Source organism: Balaenoptera borealis, assembly GCF_965194805.1.
Source record: "Balaenoptera borealis genome assembly, chromosome: 7".
Lineage (NCBI taxonomy): Eukaryota > Metazoa > Chordata > Mammalia > Artiodactyla > Balaenopteridae > Balaenoptera > Balaenoptera borealis.
Genome location: NC_138864.1, coordinates 88,559,318 through 88,584,747, shown reverse-complemented (window position 1 = coordinate 88,584,747; position 25,430 = coordinate 88,559,318). Strand labels below are relative to the sequence as shown.

The window sequence follows — 25,430 nt, the reverse complement described above, 5'->3', positions numbered from 1 at the left end:
TTTATTAAGCCAAGTGACTTCTGAAGTCCCCATTCAAAGAAACAGAATCCCTTTATGGGAGGCCAGGGTGGTGCAAAATTTGCAAAAGTAGGTGGGAGACATTAATTAGATGCTGGATTATATTGCAGACAACGTCAAGGCTGATTAGCTGTGTGGACCAAGGGCACAACAGGAATCTCTAACCACTGGAAAATCTGCCATTTGCAGAGTTGACTGTTTGCTTTTCAGCATTGCAGCCAGGCAAGGCTGCTCCGTGAAGATGCCAGGGAGGGGCTTTACCTCCATCCATCATGGTGGAATAATGGCTATGCCTTCACTATGCCTTCATATTCTCTGTCATGGACCCCAAAGAAAATAAAGAATAGTGCAAAATATGGGTGAAAAACACAAAATTGGCAAGGAAGTTAAAGTTTTTTTTAGTATTTTAGAATATTTAGTATTTTTAGTAAATGTGGGAGATAATGCAACATTTTGCCTTTTGGAATCAGGCCAAGGTTTGAATGTTGGCTCTGCTGTGTGACCTGGGGAAAGTTACTTAACCACTCTGATCCTCAGGTTCCCCATATTCTTATATCCTTATGGTTAACATAGGACACCTGTGAGGATTAAATGAAATAGCACGTGAAAAGCACCTAATATAGCTCCACAATACCTTATCTGCATTCCCCAAATCCAAAAATCTCCTATAACCAAAGGTTTTTCCTAGCTCATTTGGAGGCAAAACCTGACATGACATGACATGAGGCCATTTAGTCTTCATCCCACTTAATGTGAATATTCATGTTTCTCCATAGAAGTAGTAGTAATGTTTTGATTATGGGGAGTTGCCCTAGACCCTTCTGGAGTATTACGTAATATGCGGTATATACACTGGATTAAATTTATGAATTCAAAACATTCTGAATTCCAAAGCACATCTGACCCCAAGAATTTCAGATAAAGGACTGTGAACCTCTATGACATCCTCATTTTATTAGCACTTTATAAATTCACTGTTCCCACTTCATGGCACATCAAAACCTCCCATGTATGTTCATGTGAGTTGATTGTGGTTGCTTTTGAGTGGTTTATATGATATAAGTGAGGTTGGGGTCATCGTCCCAAAGAGAAGCACAGTTTCTGAGCAAAGACTTCTACTACCTTCAGACAGCTCTTGAGTCTCCAGGATACAAAGTTTAAGGAGGAAAAATTATGGTCACTCTTGTTCAGAAGACACCATTGAACAAATGAGGGGAGTCAAGGAAGAGGAGACCAGAAAATGACCATACCTTTGGCTCAAGTCCGCCAGGGAAGCTGAGAAGACAGACCGGCGACTTGCACTCTCCCTCTCAGCTTAGGAGCAAACAGCTCAACTAAGGAATCACCTGATGAGCTAGTACGTGCATTAAAGAGCACAGCTTCTGAGCGAGTTTTAATATTAAATGGCTGATCTACAAAGCAGCAGATGGCAAGAAAATGGAAATTTTGAAAGATCTGACTTGTAGAAACTGGTTTTTGAAAGTTGTATAAATTAAATATAAAGTGAGAGTACAGTTACAGGAAATAAGTAGCTTTCCATGCATTTCAGGCTGCTTTATTCTTTGGCATAAATTGTTCTGAAGATGTTATAGACTTATACTCATTTTTAACTGTATATAAAGCTGAATTAATAATAAAAACCTTAATTTGGTTAACAGTTTAGGTAACCAGTCTTTAAAACGTCTCTCAGATGCCGCTTGAGAGGATGCCGAAGCATCCTGGCAAAACCTATCAGAGAAGTATGGGCGCCATCCTCTGGTGAAACTGAAAACTGCAACTGTGCATGTACCACTTTCAGCTGCTACAAACTCAATCCTTAAACTGAAAGAGGTTATTGATCAACAAGCCAGTGTTATTTCCTCCAGTGCTGACCTCCTTCCAAAATGTCTATAATCAGCTCCGTAAATTCACACCAGTAGACTGACATATTGCCATGTTTACGTTAAAAGAAAACATACATGAAAAAAGTTTTATGAGGAACAATTTGATAAGAATCAAAATACAGACACACGTGTATATACTTCCAGGTTCCCAGCATTCAAATACTTTTAATCCTTTTCCCCCGCCTCAGAAAACTTTAAAAAATATTTACATGTATTAAGTAAATAATAAAGACATAAATATTTTGAGTAATCATTGTTAGCCTTCAGGTGTTGCCTTTGGGTTAGATGTGAGAAGTAGGGAGATTTGGAAAACTGTGGCAATCATGGAAAGAAACAAAGGCTGCCCAAATGTGAAACAGGCAAAGGCAATTTACTCAGGGATTGCTACAGCAAGGGAGTCAGCAACCCTCTCTCACTTGCGTTGGCTGAGACTCAAAGGCAGGCAGAGGAGTAGGAGAGCTTTGGAAAAAGGGGACGTCTTCCAGTGTGCCCTGATTGGAGGCGGCTGGCATGGGGAAGCTATGGCAGGCACAGCATCTTACGATTGGTTAGAAGTGCGTATTTCACTTTCTCAGGTTGGTCCTAAATTGGAAGTGGGGACAAAAATTAGGGAAGCTGTCAGTTATTAATCAAGTCCTGGCCATCTGGGGTCAATTGTTACGGGGCTTACTGTTTGGCTTCCTGGAGCAATTACTAGAGATATGGCCTGACTTTCTACAAGTCTGGCCCATAGATAGCAAACTGGCTTCCTGGGCTGCTTATTGTAGATAATGAGCTGGTTTTCTCCGCTGGTTGCTGCAGATTGTGGGTCAGAGTTCTATTCTTATGTGTAGTCTGGTCATTGTCTGTTTTGTATATTCAGTCTCTCACACCAAAGGCAACAGCCAGGAAGCTGGACCTTGAGAAGCAGGAGCCCTGTCATGAGGGAAGAGCAATGCCCGGTCCTGGGTTTACGTCCCTGCACTAGGTTCCCCTTGAGCAGACAAGACTGGAGTCTGCTAAAGGCCTGCTCTTGATCCTTCTTTGAGACAGTGAAGAAGGATGTGATGAACTAAGGGAAAAACAACAAATAGGATATAGAATGAAACATACAATACTTAAATGTGCAAAGCAGCATAAAAAGCCCCACCCCCCCAGCAGTGTTACTCTCACCTAGAGCAATGGTCACAACCCTCTACACCACCAGCCCTGTTAAAATTCTAGCTTCTCCTCTGAGGAACTTAACCAAGGAGGCTCGAGCCTCCTTCCCCTCTCAGAGCAGGGAAACTCATGGGTCCTTGTATAGGAAGGAATTCATCAGACCAAACGTGCTCCTACTGACCGCCCCTCCTCTCCATGCTGCTTTGAGTCCTAGGGAACCGGGAATCGGCATCCCTTGGAGAAACTGGTCATTGTCCTGAGTTTCTGGGTCTCAGGGGCTCCCTATGTGCTGCTGCCAGCAGCCTCTGCCCAGGATGGGGGCGTGCACGCCCCAGAGGCCTGGCCTGGGAGCTGCCACCAAGGCAATGGCCAGAGACCCAGGCTTCCTGGATACGGTCCTACTCCACCCACTTCCCTCAGGCCTCCAGAGGCCCCTTCTGGGCCCGGGGTGCCAAACAGAAGTAGCCGACTCCCCTGCAACAGTGGTTTTCTTGGAAACAGGGGAGTTCTTTAAGTCCATGTTCTCAGCCAAAAAGGCTGTAAAAGAGGCTTTTAGAATCCCCTAGAGCAGCACCTCGTCTACGTAAAGTACACAATTTTATTCCGATATTCAGTCATGCTCGGTGTTTGCTGCTGCAGAAGAATCAGAATGAAGGAGACTATTTGTGTTCTCCGAGCTTTTTCCTGGCTCCCAACCCCACCCCTTGCCGACAGGATAACCAGGCCCCGGGTTTAGGAGAAGCTGCTCAGAGGCCCCCTCTTCTGGCCTCTTTAGGAGATTGTGCATGAGCCCCTGGGTGGAGAGAGGGTGCGGGGAGCTTTGAGGAGGGGAGAAACGAGACAGGACACCGGGGAGAGGGTCCCAAGACTGAGGGGCCGAGTGAGGGTATGGTGCAGTCGTGGTGTGCCCAGGAGCCCCGCGCTGCCTGGAACCTGGGTGAGGTCAGAGGTCGCTCCCAGTGGCAGAGCCGCCTGCCTTGGCTTACAGAGGTGCTCATTTTATTGAGAGTTCCAGGGCTCAAACCACATTTTGGAAATCGGTTTTCTTTTATAATATATATATTGCTTCCTTTGAGAAATAAAAATGGAAAATATTTTATTTGTTAACTTTTAGAAAAATAACATTTATTTTTAAAATAAAAATGAAAAACATATACCTATATTTTTAATAGATAATACATTCATGGAGTTGAAAAATAAAAATAACATACAAAGGTATATAATCTTGCTCACATCCCCAAATAAACAAAAGTAATAATTTCTATTCATTTTATCCAATCTTTCTTTTTGCAAGTACAAGCAAATATGAATCCATTGTCTTTTCTCCCTCCCTTCTCTGTAGCTTGCTCTTATGTGTAACAATAAATGTCGAAAATCTTTCCACATCAGTTCATAGAGAACTTCCACGTCTTCTTTTACAGCTGCATGGTATTCCATTGTATGGATGTACCCTAACTTATTTAACTACCTCTTATTGATGAACATGTGCTGTTTTCAATTGTTATTTCAAAACTGCGTTGTATATAGTTTGTTTTGCAATTGTACAAATTCATCTGTGCAATTTCCAGAAGTGGAATTTCTGAGCCGTAGAGTACACATTTATAATTTCGATAGATTTTTTGGCGGGGAGAAGGAAGGATTTATTACTTGCAGCAAGTAAGGAGAACACCAGGAACATTTCCCAAAGCAATGTCTCCTAATTTTGATAGATGTTGCCGGCTTGCCCCATAGGGGTTGTATTAATTTGTATTGTTATCAGCAGTACAACTATATGCAGAGTGTGGGACAAATTGCAGTAAAGACCTGCATGCTATTTATAGAAAAGAATATGTAAAACTTATAAATTAAGGTAACAAGCTGCTAAATAAAGTGTGTACATTCTATTCTACTGCCATGATAAATATGCCTTCATAAGGACCTGGACTCCCAGGCTGAATTTAGAAATCATGGGTCCCTCAGTGTTCTGCATCAGAAGATGGTGAGCAGCCTTCAGCCTGCAGCTGCTGCTTTCTCTCTCAATCCCTGTCTCAGTCCCACACTCAGGGGGCCTTGCACTCACACGTGCAGACACCCACACCTCTAAACTCTATTCCTGTCACCCTATGAACAGCCACCCCTCAGGGTCAAGGAAGCACAGGCATCATGGGCAATGCTTGAGAGGATGACCCAGGAGAAAGTCCCGCACAGCCCCCAGAAGCAGACCCTGGCCTTTTGGGTGGGGATTTTGAGGACCTGGAGGCCAGGAGCATGGTCTACAAGGGGAGGTGCAGGCTGTGGGTGGGCATGTCCCCTGACCTCACAGAGGAGGTGCATGGTTGGAGGTGGACCAGGGCAAGAAGGGACAGGTGTCTAGAGCTTGGAGCCCAAGAAGGAGCCTATTGTCTGGAAAGCCACTTTCATGAGTCTTTGTAATCTCAGAAAGCAAAGTAATCTCAGAAGCAAATCTACTATGCTCTTTTCCCACTTCCTAACAGCCTCCTTTCTGCAGATTCTGGAGCAGGATTTTGAATACTGCCTTGGCTAAGAGAGGTATTTGTCTTCTCCAAAGGCCTGTCCAAGGACAAAGTAGAAATATTACAGGCAACTCTTCAAGCAGTGTCCTGAATTCAGATTCTTAATGCTCTTAGCAATAGTCACAAGCCCTTCTTTATATAAATCCAAAGCAGAAGAGAAGTTAATGTCCCAGTTTCAATTAGTCTGTCCCCACTGGTAAACCAATTGTCTGAATTTTTAGTTCCAGGGATATGATCGTTGTATGTGCTTGTACTGGCCATCAGGAATAAGTTTGGGATCTCATTATGCCTTAAGATAAATATGGGTTATAAACCATAGATCTAAGAAGAAGGAAGGAAGGAAGGAAGGAAGCAAGGGAGGGAGGGAGGAAGGAAGGAAGGAAGGGAGGGAGGGAGGGAGGAGGGAGGAGGGAGGAGGGAGGAAGTCCTCTCTGGGAGTCCTTTGTTATTTACCTTTTATAAATTAATTCGCAATAGCCAGTTATTCTTTGCCAAGGTCAGCAATAACAGTATCTTCCAACTTTGTTACGTTATGCATTTGAAAACATGTCAAGAGCCACCACGTGGAGATAACTTTCCTGTTTTGTTGTCAAACCTCTCATTTAACTTTTCAGCTCTTTTTGCTGCTGCTCTAAGATAAACAGTAGAATGCAAGAGTTAACTTTATGACAAGGCCTTAGATTTTTCCTAAAATACTTTCAGCCAGTAAGCTCAAAACATTCCTTTTCTTAAAAACAGAATTTCTTGTATGCAATCTTATTGTGACAGCAGAAAAAGTGTTAAAATTAAAATTCAGAAGGAGCCTTTTATCTAGCATAATCAAATAATTGAAAAAGTCAATTAAAGTGGGAAAGCATTATAAAAGATTACACACACATCTCAAATATTCATTTTCATTCATCAAACGTATTGTAAGGCCAAGGCCTTTCGTTTTAACTGAAGTGCAGAATGAGCTATACAGCTTCTTCCTTACATAAACAACCAATGTGCAAAGTTCAGGTCCCTAAAAAGAACCAGAATTTAAAGACACTTGTGAAGTAATCTCAGAGCAATATCCTTCTAGATTTCTATTATTTTCCTCTTTTCTACTTAATATGACAGCACTTTCCTTATAGAACATCTCCTAGTTCTCATAGGAAAAAAAAAATCCCTTTTCCCACTTTCAGTTTATGTAATATTTAACTATGTCATTTACAATAACATTTACAACTGGTATGATCAGATTTGGGAACAAACAACATTGACTCTTCTGCCATTTGCTTGTGGAAGCAGAAATGCACACACATATTGGAGAGCAGCCTACTGGCATCTGGATGGTTATTAGTCAATAGATTTTACTAGGGGAATGAGCAACTTAATATAGTGAGATGGTGAAGTGAGACTTATGGTCTGTTTCTGATGCATGCATATACACACACACATACACAAACTCTCTGGTTTCTCAGGAGTGTGGTGCTAAGGAAGATCCCTTAGTTTTCCTGAGAAGGGGAAGTTTATGGGGATGCAAATGAAAGAAGCCAAGAGATCGAGAGGGTTTTGCTCTGTAACAATTTAACCCAAACTAAGCAGCTTGAAACCTCACCCATTTATTATCTCACTATGGATTTATCTCACTTGATCTACTCACAAAGGATCAAGTCCAGGCTGGCTTAGCTGGCTTAGGGTCTCACCAGCTGCATTGAGAGCCGGTCAGCTTCCATTCCTTCCTGGTACTTGGGGGCCTTTTTCGAGCTCAAGTGGGTGTCAGGAGAATTGAGTTCCTTGTGGTGATGGGATGGAGGCCCTTAGCTCCTAGAGGACTCTGCCATTTTCTTCCATAGCCAGTTCACATAACAGCAGCTGGCTTCTTTGAGGCCAGTAGGCAAGTCTCCTTCCAATCTGCTAAAACAGTCTTAGATAATGAAACGAAATCACGGGAATACATCTCATCACATCAGTCTTATTTTATTGCTTAGAAACAAGTCACAAGTTTCTCCCAAACTCACCCAAGGAGAAGATTATAAAATTCAATGTCATTCAGTGGGGGTCGCCTTAGGGTGTGTCTGCCAGAGGTGGGGAGAGAGGTGAGAACAGCAGAGCCTGGGGTCTGTGGGGACTGGAAGAGGGAGCTGGGAGAGGGACAGAATTTAGGCAGCTAGTTACGTGTCTGGGACTTTGGGGAGACAGAGAAACTTACAGGGCACATTTTGGCAGCTGGGCATGATAATCCCCTCCACTCTGTCTCTGGGACTATTCGGTGAAAATCTGTGTTGTTCTTCCAAGATTCTGGAATCAAGTTTGGGTTCTTGGGTTTTTGTTTGTTCCTGTTTAGTTTGTTAAAAGCTTAATTCTCAAACTGATTTAAAAAAAAAAAACCTACTTCTAAAAAAACCCAACTTTTCACACAATTAGAAAACATAAAGCAAAGCTTTACTTAACTACTTAATGAGGGGATCAGCGGAAAGACAAAAGAGCTGGCAAGAAGAGCATTTGAGAAATAAGGCTATAATAGTGAGAAAACGAATGCAAAAGTGAGAATGTCAGATTAGATATAAAACTGATTAACTTCCCTTAGAGCAATAATACCATAACATTTGGGGTTATCTTCTATCAGGTCAAACACACACACACACCATATCAGCTTTTATAAGTTAACCTCTAACTTTATGGGGAAGTTAAATGGATGGACCCACATCAGCTGTGGCTAGTTGGTCAAAGCAGTTATATCCCCCCAAGAAGATCTTACCAGAAAATAGCATGATATTTAAAAATCAAAATGGTCCAGTTATATTTTGGTTAAATATTTTGCTACTTATGATACAGAGATAAAGAACACTTAATAATACTTTTAAACTGAGGAATGCATGTGGTTTAGCATTATTACCAGTTTAGAGATAATGAAAGTAAGGTTCAAATAACGTAACTGGCAAAAATCAGATAGTCCAACTCTGGTCTGTCTTTCCACTGTAGCAGAGAAATTTAATCAGGTAAATACTAGTTGTCTAATATAGGAAAAGGCCCACTTTTTGTCCTTAGAATTTCAATTAATTAGAAATTCAGTGAGTTACTACAAGAACATAAGACTTTTCGGGTCGTAATCATATAGTGTTTCAAAAGTCTGTTTTCTTACCAAATGTGAAGGCTTTTCACAGCTTTATCTTTACATAAGAAAGCTGATGACAGATTTCCTGCAGGTTTTGAACTGGCGTATGTATTACTTGTCAACAATAGTGATGTATCAGGTATCAACAATAATAATGGCATAAGAAAGGAAAATCTACAGTGTGTAAGGAGAATGGCACAAGTACCTTCTTCCTTAAAAGGGAGAAAAAGTTTTTTCTTATGTATCTGTCAAATTCAGTCAAAAGTCACGTTTGAAAGACCGTCTGAAATTATCTGAAACTTGTAAATAGGCAGAAAAGATTACAAGGTGTTCTTATACTGTGGTGCTGAGCTTGACTTCCTATTGATTGAGCTATTTCACAAATCTTTGGGGACAGAGGTTAATTTGTAGAATTTTGTTCAGTGGAGATGTAAATAATTTATGTTCACTAGAATAGATAACCTCAAAGGCAATAGTTTATTGCCCTGTTGGACATTGACCGGTTTTACATCTAACCCAGCAATCTTACCAAACACTGCCTCGAAATATCTTACTTCTTCAGTGCTCTTTAAACTTGTTTTAGTGTCTTACCAGTTCCTCATTAATTAGTGAGTTACAGAAAACCTTTGACATATGTTCATTTTATATTTACATGAGTCATGATTTTTTCCTTCTTGAAAACCATACTTTATCCGTCATCATGTCTCCAATGTAAAATAGGAGAAACTTGATGGAATGACCACTGATCTGGGAACTAGAACACCTAGATTCTATCACTTACTAGCTGCATGATCTTCAGCAAATCACATAAGCTCCTTGAGGCTCAGCTTCCTCATCTTTTAAGTGGGAGTAATAGTAGTGCCTTGTCTGCAGGGAATAATAACAGTTGTGAGAGTCAAACAAGGGCGTGGAACAGGCTCAGTGAGTGACTATCTTTGTCCCCAAGCTGTTTACTGACAGCTCTTAAGCTTCTGTAACAAAGGCTGCTGGTTTCCATGAAGGGGAGCTGGTAATAGGATTCCTCAGAGGTTTTTGTTTTTGTTTTTGTTTTTAAAAAAAACACATTTATTCAGCATCATGATCAGACTATTACATTTAGCAATCAACAGCATGGGTGCAAAAAAAAAATTTACATTAAAACCCTTTGTTGGAATGCTTTACACTTTCCACAGAACAAAAACTAAAATAACCTGTTATACAATTAGTCACAAATACAGTCCTTGAGATTTTTTGCCCATACACATGAGTATTGTCTAAAACATGTCCTCTTTGTAGCAGCTAGGCCCTGCCACCACTGTGCTTGGCTGAGTTCACAAATCTGTTGTACCCTGTAGCTTCCCTGTCAATTCTCTGGCTCTCCTCTCCTGCTGAGCTTTGTTTCCTGGCAGTAATTAAAACCTTCTGCCGCTGCCATAGCTACTGCTGCCACTGGAACCACCATAGCCACCATGGTTTCAGGGTTTGGCGACGTATTGGCCCCTACCACCACAGAGGCGAGAACTTCTGCCTCCAAAGTCTCCTCCTTTCACGGGTCCAAAATTTGCAGATTGATTGTTGTAATTGCCAAAATCATTGTAGCTTCCACCACTTCCAAAATTGCTTCCATCACTACCGAATCCATTATAGCCATCCCCACTGCCACCATATCCACTGCCACCGCGGCTGCCACCAAAGGCATCTCGACCACTGAAGTTTCCTCCACAACCAAAGCTGTCATTCCCACCAAAACCGCCTCCACGACCACCACCAAAATTTCCAGAACCACTTGGACCTCTTTGGCTGGATGAAGCACCAGCCATCTCTCGCTTAGATAGGGCTTTCCTTTCTTCACAGTTGTGGCCATTCACAGTGTGGTATTTCTGAATGACAATCTTGTCTATAGAGTCATGGTCATCAAAGGTTACGAAAGCAAAGCCTCTCTTTTTGCCACTGCCTCGGTCAGTCATGATTTCAATCACTTCAATTTTTCCCATACTGTTCAAAATAATCTCTTAGGTGATGTTCTTCAGTGTCTCCTTTAATGCCACCAACAAAAATCTTTTTCACAGTTAAGTGGGCACCAGGTCTTTGAGAATCTTCTCTTGAGACGGCCCTCTTTGGTTCCACAACTCTTCCATCTGCCTTGTGTGGCCTTGCCTTCATGGCTGTACCCACCTCCTCCACAGTGGCATACGTGACAAGCCCAAAGCCTCTGGAGTGCCTGGTGTTTGGATCCCTCATTACCACACAATCTGTGAGCGTCCCCACTGCTCAAAGTGGCTCCTCAGACTCGCATCGGTTGTTTCAAAGCTCAAACATACGATGAAGAGCTTCTGCAACTGTTCGGGCTCTTTGGGTGACTCTGACTTAGACATGACGGCAGTGGAGGGGGGAGACTTCAACGATGCTTACTCGGCGGCATCCACGGGCAGAAAGCTCCTCACAGGTTTTGAATTTGAGAACTGAAGCATAGAACTGGCCTTTCGCCCACAGAAGCAGAATGCACAGCAGCCCGATAGAGGTAAAAATGTGCAAATTTAGGCTCTTCAAATTCTTGCCTGGGGCTTTTGTTTGTTTAGTTAAACAAGAGAACAGTAATCTTTGCATCTTTGCTTAAGTATTTTCAACAGAAACCTAATCAAGTCAGAGCAGAAGATAAATTCACCAGGAATCATCATCTACTCCCTACAATCTCGCCAGCTCACACCCATGCTAGACTGCAACTGAAATATTTGTGTCTTATATTTTTTCAATTTGTACTTTTTACTTAGTAAAGTGATCTAAATTCTTTTTTTTCCCCCTTTTTCATCCAAATCTATTTGATACAACAACTTCAGTGAAACTCTCCTCCCAGCCAGGTGCTGGGCTGGAGCTGGAAACACAGGCATGAAGAAACCCAACACCTGGCCTTATAGTGATCAGACAGCTCTCAGCATTTTAAAACAATAAGACATGGTGGCTGCGAACATTTTCCTACCTCAGAAGTAGTACCCTTTCATAAAGAAGCTCAAAGCTCCTGGGCCATAAAGCCTAGAATGTGGCACTTGTGACACTGTCACTTTCTTCAGGGACAGAGACACTGATTCTAAGCCATAAGCACAACCTGCTAGGAATCTGCCATCAGCTTTTTTTTCACAAATGGACTGTTGGATTGTGAAAAACCTGCTTTTACTTCAAAGGACGCTGAGCAGCTTAATAGCTTGAAGGCTCTCAGGAGACAATGAGAGATTGTAGCCACAAGTTTATCTTCCTCACTAACTTTTCTGTGTTAAGGAACCATGGTTGGAAATGTAAGGTTAAGACAGCTAAATCCCCCTACAATTGGACAAAGTGTGTTTAGGTATCCAGATTATTCTCCCTGTAAAGCCATTCTCATTCTTTCTCCTACCTGCAACCCTGAAGAGAAAAGAAATTTCAATTCTAAAATACAGAGATTTGTCTTTAACTACCCATGGCAAATACAGAAGATAGTGTCAAATCCTTGCAGAGCAAAGACCGTGTCACAGTCAACAATACATGGCCAACCCTAGCCCGGGGGCCACCTCAACATCTGTTCAGTAAGGGTTTGTTAAGTGAATGAAGAAATAATTGCCAACTCTTTCAGTAGGGAGGTTAAGTCAGAGAATTATTTTAAGTAGGGTAACCAACCATCCAGTTTTGTCTGGGACAGAGGGCTCTCCCAGGATTTTAATGCTAAAACCAAGTCCCAGGCAAAACAGGACGACTTGGTCACCCTACTTAACAACGGCTTTCCAGAAACATCCAGGAGTCAACATTATAGGCTCAGATGTTTTTGAACTGATTTGTTGGAGTTTGGTTGACTTTTCAGTATTTTAGGAACAAAGGAAATAGTTCCCTAATTTGGGCCAACAAAATACAGATAGCCCTGCTGTTCACTTTGTAACACTGCTTCTTCGTACTCTTCCTTCACCTGACCCACACCAAGGCTGAAGACCTCCTTCCAAGCCACACACACTCTTGCGCTGAAAACACTTAGAAAATATGCCTTTGGCCCTCTCGTGACCACATAAAACACAATTTGGAAATTTAGAATATGTTGAATGAAAAAATGATGTCTGCACCTCACTTTCAAATAGTAAGCCAAAAAAAAAGTTGCTCTAGATATAGATTTAGCTTTAAATATATATAAGTATAGGCAAAGCAAATGCAGCAAAATGTTAATGGCTATTGAATCTCTTTGGTAGGAGTATGAGTAAAATTCATTGTAACATTCTTTCAACTTTTCTGTATTTTTGAAAATTTTTAAAAATTAAATGTTGAAGGCTGGAGGAAGAGTGAATCTGAGCAAGAGACTCTTTTCAGCATATATCTATGAATTCCCACTAAAGTTCTATTCCTACATTGACTTTGATAAAGTGATTTCAAATTATTTTATTTTGATAAAGTGATTTTCAAATCTTTGCATGCAAAGATTTTGTGCACATTTTCTAAGAAGGAGACACTTCCACAGGTAAAGGGTGGAGGTGAGGAGTAGTACTTATTTATTGCTGGTAGATGCCAATGTGTTGGGCACCTGGGATTTGGAAGCTATGGCCATGGGTGTTATTATAACTTTTAGCAAAACAGTGTGTTTCACTTTTGCTTCAACAGCAGTGGTGGCAGCAACAGCCTAGAAGAGTAATCCAAGACTTTGGGTTGTCATTATCAATTCTAGAGGGTATTCCTCTCCATTTCAGAGGTGGCAACAAGATAAAAGTAAGGGAAGGGAAGCTGTTGGTATATATGTTTGGCTTAGGTTTGGCAACATATAACAGAAAACGCAGGTGACAATGACTTAAACCAGCAAATGTTTATTATCTTCACATAAAAGAAGTTCAGAAATAGTCTTAGAAGGTGACATCATTAATCTATCAGAGAACTATGTTTATTTTATCTTTTTTTAAAATAAATTTATTTATTTAATTTATTTATTTTTGGCTGCTTTGGATCTTCGTTGCTGCGTCGGGCTTTCTCTAGCTGCAGCGACCAGGGGCTACTCTTTGTTGCGGTGCACGAGCTTCTCATTGTGGTGGCTTCTCTTGTTGCGGAGCACAGGCTCTAGGGGCCTGGGCCTCAGTAATTGTGGCACATGGGCCCAGCTGCTCCGCGTCATGTGGGATCTTCCCGGACCAGGGCTCGAACCCGTGTCCCCTGTATTGACAAGCTGATTCTTAACCACTGTGCCACCAGGGAAGCCCCAAAAAAGACACTTCTACGAAAGTTAAAATATAATGTTACATTTATTCTAAATAACAAGCCCTTAATTCAAAAGAGATATACAATTTTTTAAAGAGAAAATTCATTTCTTCCCTTCAACCACCAACTAAATAAATGTTGAACAAACATGGGAAGTCCGTTGGTTTGGGGGAGTTCCATATTGCTACCCTACTTTGGGCACCACATGTCTATAACCAGCCCTGGCTCACCATATCTACCCCCCCCCAATATATGTATATATTTTCTTTTGGTTTCGCGTGAATGCATTTGATTCCTTTATTCAACAAGCATATATTGTATGTCGACTGCATGTCAAGTACTGTCCTAGGTACTCTCAAATATTATCACATTTTATCTTTATAGCAAACCTTTCAGGTTGTTTACAAATGAGAAAATTCATTTCAGAAGCTAACTTCCCAGACTCCCAGACACAATATTAATTTAGTGAATTGATTTTTTTTCCTCATCACATTCCAAAAAGGATTTAAGGCGTTTCCATTAAAAATAAAATTCTACATCTAATGTATGGAGTTTCTGAGTAATGATGGTGCATTGGACAGATGTGTTTACCTTGGCTCTCCCATGGAGGCCCACAAAAAGACAGCAATGGAGTTCTGTTAAAGAGACTCATAATTTACACAAAGTCAGTGGGAGAGGAAACAGCAGCAACAGCATGTGGAAAGTGGTAAAAAGCAGCTGGCTTGGTCAACTCAAGAGAGCCAAGAGCCAAACCAGAGGAGGGGAAGCCCAGAAACCACCAGCATTGCCTTGCAGAATTTCACAAAATCTCAGAAACAAACAGCACCAGGTACCTCTGAAATCGAGGGTAAAATCAGAGTTAAAAACAGGACGGTGGCTTGAAAAATCTGTTAAGAAACATTAGATCCCTTCCCCAACCTCAGCAAAATGGTGTACGTTTATTTTGAGAAAATGGTGGGCTGGAGAGACTCTGCCCCAGAACACCAGAGTGAGGTTTGAGGTACCGCACTGGAAACAGGAGGATTTAGGAAGGCTGTCCGCTGAATCTGGAGATGCTCCCAGGTCCCTCCCTCACCGGCAGCCAGGTCCTCCACCAAGGACTGGGACATTCTTCTCTGGGGATTCTAACCAGTCATAGAAAATAATCCCACATATACTGACACTGTAGACCTGCAGTGAAATGTGCCACACCATGATACTTAAGTGGAGTCTGCCACATAGAGGGTTTGCAGTCAGCATTTAGTCCCTCATTCATAAACATGGACAAACAGCCACGGACTGAAACTGAACACTTGCGGAAAGCTTCTAACATGAAAAAAGAAAGCCCCAAACTAACAAACAGAAGAACGAAACTTAGAGGAAACAGAAAATATGTGGGGAGGGGCGGGGGGAGACTTAAAAGAAAATAATTTCACTAAGATCTTCAAAGGAAGAGAAGCTATTTTCCACAGGTCCCAAGAACAGAATGTTATTAAAAAAAAAAAATTCAGGAAACAGGAGAGTTGCAATATACAGTTGAGGAGTGTCATAAACAGACTTCCAAAAATGTCCCCACGAGATCCCCACCCTCCAGTTATGCAAACACTAATCTTGGTACTACTGTGAAGGGACTTACAAGTGCAATTAAGGTTACTAATCAGCCGATCTTAAAGAAAGGAAACGATCCTGGATTACCAAGTAAGGCCCAAAGTAATCACATGAGCCCTTAACTACAGAAGAGGAATCCCAATGATTAAGTGAGATTTGAGATGTGAGAGGGCTGTGCAGTGTAGGGGCCTCAGGTAAGGACACTACCTGAGAAAGGCCTCTAGGTGCTCATGGAAAGCATGAGAAGGAATGTGGGTAGCCTCTAGGAGCAAAGATCAGCCCCTGGCTGACAGCCAGTAAGGAAAAGGGGACTGACTTCAGTCCTACAACCACAAGGAATGGAATTCTGCCACCAACCTGAATGAGCTTGGAAGCAGGTTCTTCCCAAACCTTCAGATAAGAGCTCAACCAGCCAACAACTTGATTTCCACCTTGTGAGACACTAAGCAAAGACCCAAATGAGCCATGCTGTGCCCAGACTTCTGACTCCTAGAAACTAAGATCATAAATGGGTGTTGTTCCAAACCTCTAAGTTTATAGTAATTTGTTATGACAGCAATAGGAAGCTAATACATTGAGATCCTACAAGAAACAGAAATTAATAATAGAGAGAACGAAAACCAGAGTCATGAGATTCCGTGAGAGGACTGACCCAGAAGGTGCAAAACCTAAATAAAATCATTAAAAAGGGAACTCAGAAAATGCAAGAGAGGAGATTATTGAAGAAACAGAGAAAAATGCCCTTCAGTGGGGGGATTGGGGAGGAGGGATAGATTGGGAGTCTGGGATTGACATGTACACACTGCTATATTTAAAATAGGTAACCAACAAGGACCTACTGTATAGCACAGGGAACTCTGATCAATGCTCTGTAATAACCTAAATGGGAAAAGAATTTGAAAAAGAATAGATACATGTATATGTAGAACTGAATCACTTTTCTGTACACCTGAAACTAACACAACATTGTTAATCAACCATACTCCAGTGTAAAATAAAAATAAAAAGACAAGAAAAGAAAAATGACCTTCATTTGAAGGATGTGAGTTCTCACATTACAAAAGTCCAACACAGTGGATGGAAAAAGACCCTGGAAATGCCCATTATTTTCCTAAAATTTCGGAACACTCGGAACAGAAAGAAAACCCAACAAAGCTTCCAGAGAGAAAAAACAAGTCACATCAAAGGATCAAAATCAGAATGGCTTTGGACTTCACAGCTGAAATGCTGGAACCTAGAAACCAATGGACCAAAGTCCTCAAAATCTAAGGAAAAACTATTTCTAGCCTAGAATTCTAGAACCGGCCAAATTATCAGTGAAGTATGATGGTAGACTAATGACATTAGACTAGTTAGCTCTCATGAATGTACCTCCCAGCATCATTCTCAGATGCTTCAACAAAACCAGGACTTTAACCCTGGGAGAGGAAGAGACAGGATTCAGGAGCCACGGGGACGGGGACGGGGGAGGCAGGAAGTGCTGGTCTTATAATAAACTTTGTAGAAATATCAGACCCTTAAGATTTGATTAAAATAAAAATGGAAAAATAGGCATATTGTAAAAACAGAAGAATAAATAAATGAGGAAACGGATTGAAGAAAACAATCTGGGGTAAACTTAATATCTCAAATGCATACTGTCTGGCCTAAATTAATTCCAAGAGCTAGACCACAAATTTGGCTTCATTCTTCCAAGGTGCTGAGATACACAGTCAGTTACAAGATTTATAGTGTCCATAGGACAAATACACCACAGCTGTTCAACAGAAATGCAGCTTTTCCTAATACCTGAGACAAATTTTTCCTGTAGGTCCTCATAAAAAAGACACTACATAATGTGGTAGTCGGTGTCCTTGAAACTATCCCAAAGATGTATACAGCAGTAACTTTTCCCATTGCTCTTTCTTATCATGTCCATCAAAATAGGCGGATGGCAAAAAAATGGAAACACAATTTAGAATAAGTGCCTGAGAGGAAAGTGCATGTTCCAAGGGTAACATTAAAAATGCTTGTCCTTCAATCAGTCCTCGATGAGCATTGCTTCTCACAACCTGAGATTTTTTTTTTTTCTTGCATCTCCATACTTACCCCAGGTTGGGATTTAGAAACATGAGGCAGATCAGACAAACTCAGGTAGGCAAAGGGTCTGAGATTTTTATCCTACTTGCAGGCTAACCATTTAGCCGGCCACAGTTTCATGTGTGCTGACAGAAGACAATCCTGGGTTAGGGACAAAGGACTGTATTACAGCAACAACAGTAGTCAGAGTATCAGCATTTGTGCTGGTTCGCCAAACCTCAATTCCCACAGGACAATGCAACGAGGGCCAGATGATACCTGCACATACTCTGGGTTGAAATACTCTGTGTTTAGGAAAACTGCATCTTTTATAATGAGCAGTATGTCTCCCTTTTGCTCTCAAGAAAGACACTATCTCTAGCTTCCAAGGTTGTAAGCAAACCTGTTCTTTGCTCCAGCGGCAGAGACTTCATCTTCCAAAACCTTTCTACAACATCCATGAAAAGATAGTCTAGAACAAACTTGCAAGATAAGTGCAAGTTGTGCAGAAACGCAACAGAACCATGGAAAACTGCCTGCCAAGAATGAGTGGGTAGGAGGAATGATAGAAGGCAGATTTCAAGAGGAAGGCTCAAGAGAAGGCTGTGGAGTCCCAAGTAAAAATGTATACCAAGCCTCAACAAGATGTGAAGTTCAGATCATAACAATAGTTGCCACTGGTACAAACAAATGGAGCACCTTTCTGCTCCCAGGTGGCTCTACACCCTAGGGCCTGGCTCTCTTCCTCCAGCTGGCAACTGGAGGAAGGATGGAACAGAGAAGTGCAAAGGGCACAGGCCAAGTGTCTCCAAAGGAAGGTTCCCAAAAACTGCTACAAACTTCGCGCTACAAACTTTGTGCTTATATCCCATTGGCCAGAACTCAGTCCCATGGTCACTATGACCTGCAGGGGAGGCTGTGAAATGTAGTCTTTATTCTGAGCAGCTACGTGCCATGCTTTGAGCTCTATCACTACAGAAAGAGGGGATCACTACAGTCTCTGCCACACCTTTCAAGGCATTTTCCAAAACAAGGAGTTCCTTTGGGGTAGCAAGAGTGCCTTTGCTACCCCAAAGGAACTCTGGGCCACTGCTAAAATACATGTTTTAAACTTGGCACACTAGAATTCTGTGTAAAGACCCTTAGAGATCTCCTAGTGCTACCTGCTAATATTATAGGCAAGATACATGAGTGTTATTTATGCCAGACTATATGCAAATTAGCAATAGATTTTAATTGGTTTAATGCACATTCATTTGGCAAACATTTATTGAGCACCAGCTGTGTACCACACACCATGTTCAGTGTGATCATCTCACTTAAGGAGCAACAACTTTCCATTGGGACTCACAGCTGTACACCCCAGGCCAAGCTTCATAAAGAATTTTCATATCACAATACCTTCAGAGTTGTGTTTTCATTTTACAAATCAGGAAGCCAGAGGCTCAGAGTAATGAAGTAGTTTGAAAAAAATTAAGCATAGAATTAGGTTGTAGAAAAGGAACGTATATCCCAAGTCTTCCTTTTCTTTCCTAGCCTGGTGTTCTGTGCCAAGGTGTGTTCTTCCATTATGCCATTCCCTTCTCAACATACTAGCCAAAAAGTGGATAAATGACTTGATCAGTTTGTGTTTTTTCTTTGGTTTTTATTCTCAGAAGATTTCTTATATAAGATTTCCTGAATTTCTAAATGTTTTCGTTTGACTGGGACGATTAAAGTTATGGTAACTCTTTCTCATCAACTTTAATATTGGCTTTGATTTAGAATACATTGTTTGGGGCTTCATATTATTTTAAGATTACATTACAAATTTCCACAACAATCTGTAACCAAAAGATGGGAAGATGCTCTCCCTACAATGCTTATTTCAAATGCACTGCGGGAAGTGGAGTCAAGCAAACTGGACCTTGTTTATCAGTCCCAAGGGGCACATAACATTTCTAAGAACTGAGCAAAATAATAGGTAATTCGGAGCATCTACAGTATTCCCATAAGAATAAATTTTCTATACCCTCTAAGTCTTCATCTTTCTGGCCTGGAGTCTCCCGTTTCGTTAAACATCGTATACTACACCCAAACCTCTGAATCTTGGGAAGTACATATTTTTTTAAATGACTTCACTCACGTAAAAGTCTAACTTTTGGAAGAAAGCAGATTAAGTCCACTTTCCACTTTTATAGAAGTGAAAGTTGTTTTAACTTCTCAAGGAAGTCTTGAAAACAAAAAAAAGATGTTATATTGAGTAGAGGCAATTCTAAAATCATATCATTACTGTTATTTTCTCTGTGACAAAACTTCAATAAATGCCATAAAGTGTTATTCATTGCCAAGGGAATTTCTAGACACTTTTAAATTCCCAGCAACCTCTAACTTCAGATGGCAAGAATAGAAATCTTGGTGTTGGGAAGACAGCTGGCCCAATCAGATTTATATCTGCCTCTGTCCAGACTTTCTTGGGCATCTAATTCCACAGTAAACAATCACTACCACTTCTCAGGAATTTACTCTTTGCCTTTTTACTGGTCTGAGGCCTTAATATTTATTGTCTTATTTAATGTTCCCTACAGATTATGTGGTAGGTACCATGTGGCTGAAGGTACCATATTCAAACTGCAGCTGAAGAATGCTCAGCTAGTAAAGGAACTGAGTGTAGATGCAGCCACATACAAATGACTGTTAATCTCCCTAACATATAAACTTACAAATCAAATAATAAGGATAATTGAAATGTGGACAAACGACAAAAATATGGAATTCACAAATGAAGCAATACATGGGACCAATAAACACATGGAAAGGTATTCAAAGTCAGTTGAATCTATCAAAATTGCCTAAGCAATTTAAAAAACTCATCAGTTTTGGGGACACTTCTTGATAGAACTAATTAAAGAAAAAATCTATCCCATAATAGAGAGGATCGTTTAAATGAACATAATTAAATTTCACAAGATGTGCTTGAGAACTCTGGGTATTACAGACTGTTAAAACTGCATCAGTGGGACCAAGATGGAATAGACGCATTTCTCCCTATTCCTCCCTCTAAGTACAGCCAAAGCCCTGGGCATTATATATAAAACAAACACCAGAAAACCTGAAGGGTGGAAAGAAAAAGGTAGCCCATCTAGAGAATTTGAGACCCAAGGAACAACACGATGGTGAGTTCTCTGGTTTTTGTGTGGTATATTCTGGACTAGATGCTAGAGAAGCTGGCAACCCAGAGAGGCCAATGGCAGCAAGTAAAGCTCTCTCTGGCTGAAGGACTAGAAAAGAGGCAGGCTAGCGAGACAGAAAACTTTTAGACAATAACCACCCTATCCCAGCCAAACACCACAGAAAAAAACATGGCCCCACCACCATCCATGCAAAGGTCAACTGGGGACCCGGACTTCAACCCTTGAGCAGCTGTAACAAGACACACTGTGTCAGTAGGGTCCATGTCATTTTCCTGGTATGTAAAAACCTCCCAAACTAAAAGAAAAGGGACAATTCAAATAGCAGTTTTCCTGGACTCTCAAGGCAGAATAACAAATCCTTTTGCAAGTCAGGTGGCTCTCATATCTCTGCTTTCAACAAAAACAAAGGAGTTAGAAGTAGTGGCAGGGCCTGCTGGTGGTCCCTGCAAATGGGAGGGGGTCATACAGTCTTTTAGGGTTCAGACTCTTTTTAGGGTATAAACTGTTAGGGTTTAGGGATTACTACCATAGAGGCCTGTGCAGAGTCTCCTTCTCTGCTATAGCTGGTCACGCTCTGACTTCATATTTGAAACCGTTGTGCAATTTTTCACATTGCAGTTGCCCCAGCCTCTACAAGGCTCCCAGTAGCCAGCATATTTCATGAATAAGGAGTAAAACCTACAGATCTCTGTCCAGTCCTCTATGATTGCATAGTTTGGGTGTTCCAATTCTATCATACTTATTCACAAAGTTCCCACGAACATGCTGACTGCTGGGATGGGGTCTAAACTGCACCTATCATCTGGGTCTTATCACCTTTCATCCTGCTCCACAAATTCCTCCTCCCCCATCTCTTATATTCCTTTTTACCCACTATCCTCGGGTCCTTCCTCACCTTTGGCTCTTCCCCATCAGTGCAGTAACAAATATCCTGCCTCAATATTTCTCCACCAAACTATTGTCCCATTGCACCTTTCCTGTCTCAATCCAACAACCTGTAGTCTCTACTCAGTCTTCCACTAACTCAAAGTTTCATTCCGATTTTAAATTTTAAAGTGTTCATAAGTGCACGAACACGAGCAAAATGAAAATATTTTCATTGTAAACATATCAAATATTCTAGAAATAGAGTCAAAAGTCAAAGCATTTCTTCACCCAGTGCTACTCCCAACCTTTCCATTACACTTTCCCATATAAAATTTGGTGTGGTTCCTTCCACACTTTCATCTAGGTATTTATACACAGGTATGTTACATATATAGTTTCATGTCGCAAGGCATATCCCTCTTTCCCATGAGTTGTTCTGGAAAGTTATATATATATGGATTCCTTTTCTTCTTGAACATTGCATGGTGTGTTGTAGAAAGGGTGCGCCATGATTTCCTATTAATGGGCTTGAGATTATTTCCAATTTTCTTTCCCGTTGATGGACTTTCAGGTTATCTCTATTTTTCCCCTTAAAAACAGTATCATAATGATCAGCCTTCTATGTAACTTTGCTCACCTCAAAGTTCATCTGAGGAGAGTGGGGAAGAAGGAGTTAAAAGTACCTGGCCTTTGGTTCTGAGGAAAGGAAGAAGGCAGGTGACACATAAACTCCTTGTAAATGTGCTGAAAACTTGACCTCCTGGCTAATAGACTAATGATATTTGCTAGATCTCTTATCTATGGAATGCTCTTAGTAGGATATGGCTGGTGAAGAATTGTTTATGGTAAATAAAGTTAGAATTTATGGATTCATGAGGCAAGACTCCTGAGAAAGTCACACAAGCTGTATAACTATATAGGGTACAAAATGGTAACGTTGCCTTACCTCCAGGTTCCCTGCTGTGTGAGATGTCCCACAAACCTCATGTGAGATCTATTACTTGTCCAAAGTAGGAATGAAAGACCCAGGAGGTATGCAGGATTTTGTACACTTCCTGCTTAGCCAGTGCCTTGATCACTTGTGTTCTTGAAATTATGAGTAAAGCTCTATATGGATAAAACCTCTGATGCATGCAAGTCTGATGTGACAGTCTGATCCTGTGTGTTAGCTCAGAGATTACTGGAGGTTACCAAGTTACTATCCAAGAAGGCTGTAGCAGTTTCTATTCTCACCAAGAGTATGGGTTTCTCAGCAACACTGACTAGTTCCAACAATTCAAGGGCCAATAACCCACTGCCATTTAAATTCGTATTTTTGTTTATTAATGTCATTTTTTCATTTGTTGGTTCTTCGAATCTGCGTGTGTGTGTGTGTGTGTGTGTGTGTGTGTGTGTGTGTGCGCGCGCACATTTTCTACTAGTATTATTTGCCCCTCTTTCTTAGGTTAAATTTTCTTTTTCTTAGTAATTTGAGAAACATCATACTATGATGATAAAGTATGTGGATTCTAGGTTCAAATCCTGGTTTGCCACTTGCTAACAGGCATGTTGCCTTAGAAAAGTTACCTAAGTTCTAGTTTCCTCACTGAATGCCCATACCATAAGGTCATGTGAAGATTATGAGATAATGCATGCAAAACACCAAGAATATCATCTGGTACATAGTAAATGCTTAAACGATGATAGCCGGCCAAAGGAGCTCTTTATATATTTTGTGTATTAATTCTTTGATTATTAAATGTGTTGTGAATATTTTCTCCTAGTCTGGGGCTTATGTTTTAAATTTGCTTAAACTTTGTTTAAATTTGTCAGGAAGGAAATTTTTTATGCAATCAAATCTGTCATTCTTTTCCTCTGTGTAACCTGATATTTCATCTGAATGATTTTATCGAATTGACCATTTCAAATTTCAGTTGTTTTCTTTAACCCACTTTTTGATTTTGTGGTCAAATCTTAAGAGCCTTTTTTGGTCTCAGCAGACATCACTCTTGTATTTCTTTCATGGAAGATAATCATCAGCCACTCCTTTTTCACTTTTCCCCTAAAGATCATGTTCTTTTTGTTCTTGCTTCTCTTTCCACCATCATACTCCCTGGATGATCTTATCGACTCTAATGGTTTCAACAATCCCCCTAGGCATATAACACTGACATTTTCAGAGCAGTATTTCCCACGGTTTATGAGGTATTTCTTTTTATTTTAATTAATTTTTATTGGAGTATAGTTGCTTTACAATGTTGCATTAGTTTCTGCTGTACAGCAAAGTGAATCAGCTATACGTATACATATATCCCCTCTTTTTTGGATTTCCTTCCCATTTAGGTCACCACAGAGCACTGAGTAGAGTTCCCCCTGATATACAGTAGGTTCTCATTAGTTATCTATATTATACATAGTAGTGTATATATGTCAATCCCAATCTCCCAATTCATCCCACTCCCCCCTTCCCCCCTTGGTATCCATACGTTTGTTCTCTACACCTGTGTCTCTATTTCTGCTTTGCAAATAAGTTCATCTGTATCATTTTTCTAGATTCCACATATAAGCAACATTATACGATATTTGTTTTTCTCTTTCTGACTTACTTCACTCTGTATGACAATCTCTAGGTCTATCCATGTCTCTGCAAATGGCATAATTTCATTCCTTTTTATGGCTGAGTAATATTCCATTGTATATATGTACCACATCTTCTTTATCCATTCCTCTGTTGATGGACATTTAGGTTGCTTCCATGACCTGGCTATTGTAACTAGTGCTGCAATGAACATTGGGGTGCATGTGTCTTTTTGAATTACGGTTTTCTCAGGGTATATGTCCAGGAGTGGGATTGCTGGGTCATATGGTAGTTCTAGTTTTAGTTTTTTAAGGAACCTCCATACTGTTCTCCATAGCGGCTGTATCAATTTACAACCCCACCAACAGTGCAAGAGGGTTCCCTTTTATGAGGTATTTCTAACATATGTTCCACAATCACCTTAAATTTCTTCTAAAACTGAACTTTATATACCCTCTATACATATACTAAGATATAATGTTTGCTAAGGAATACTGTTGTGCCTTTTTCTTTCACTTACAACAAACAGTATGTATGAAATATTTTTAATGAACAAAAGAATAGAAATATGTTGATGTAATATGCACAGAATCTCTCCAGGAGGACACGGCAAAATTGGCAAAAGTGGCTATGACAAGAGGAAAAGACATACTTTTCACCTTAACTTCTTTGTGTCTTTTGAATTTTGTATAATGACATATAATGCCTATTCAAAAATAAACACAAGGGCTTCCCTGGTGATGCAGTGGTTAAGATTCTGCCTGCCAATGCAGGGAACACGGGTTCAAGCCCTGGTCCAGGAAGATCCCACATGCCGCGGAGCAACTAAGCCCGTGCGCCACAACTACTGAGCCTGCACTCTAGAGCCCACGAACCACAACTACTGAAGCCCACGCGCCACAACTACTGAAGCCCATGCGCCTACAGCCCGTGCTCTGCAACAAGAGAAGCCACCACATTGAGAAGCCCACGCACCACAACGAAGAGTAGCCCCCGCTCGCCGCAACTAGAGAAAGCCCGCGCACAGCAACACAGCCATAAATAAATAAATAAATAAATAAATAAATAAATTTATTAAAAAAGAAATTTAAAAAATAAACACAAATCTACAAATAAATGAAAGGGGCCCTGTCATCAATCCCACCAAACCTATACCCTGTTTTGGCTGGTGATGTTACTTATCTACTCAGTCTCTGCTAAGCACTTGGGAATCATCCTCCACCTCCTCGAATGTGCATCCAAGTACCATATTCTATTGAAATGCCTCAGAAATGGATCCTTCATCCACCTCCTGATTCAACAGTGACTCTAAGAACACACAATGGGCTGAGCACTGGGCTAGAGGTAAAAAGATGAATGAAATGCCCTCACCAAGTC

The 25,430-nt window shown here is 40.8% G+C and overlaps 1 pseudogene across 1 annotated transcript; it reads right to left on the bottom strand.

The window, feature by feature from the left end:
* Positions 1-1,056: 1,056 nt before the first annotated feature.
* On the bottom strand, positions 1,057-25,369 carry LOC309632244 (heterogeneous nuclear ribonucleoprotein A1 pseudogene; annotated as a pseudogene). The gene has a single exon. The product of its transcript is annotated as a heterogeneous nuclear ribonucleoprotein A1 pseudogene (transcript).
* Positions 25,370-25,430: the final 61 nt, after the last annotated feature.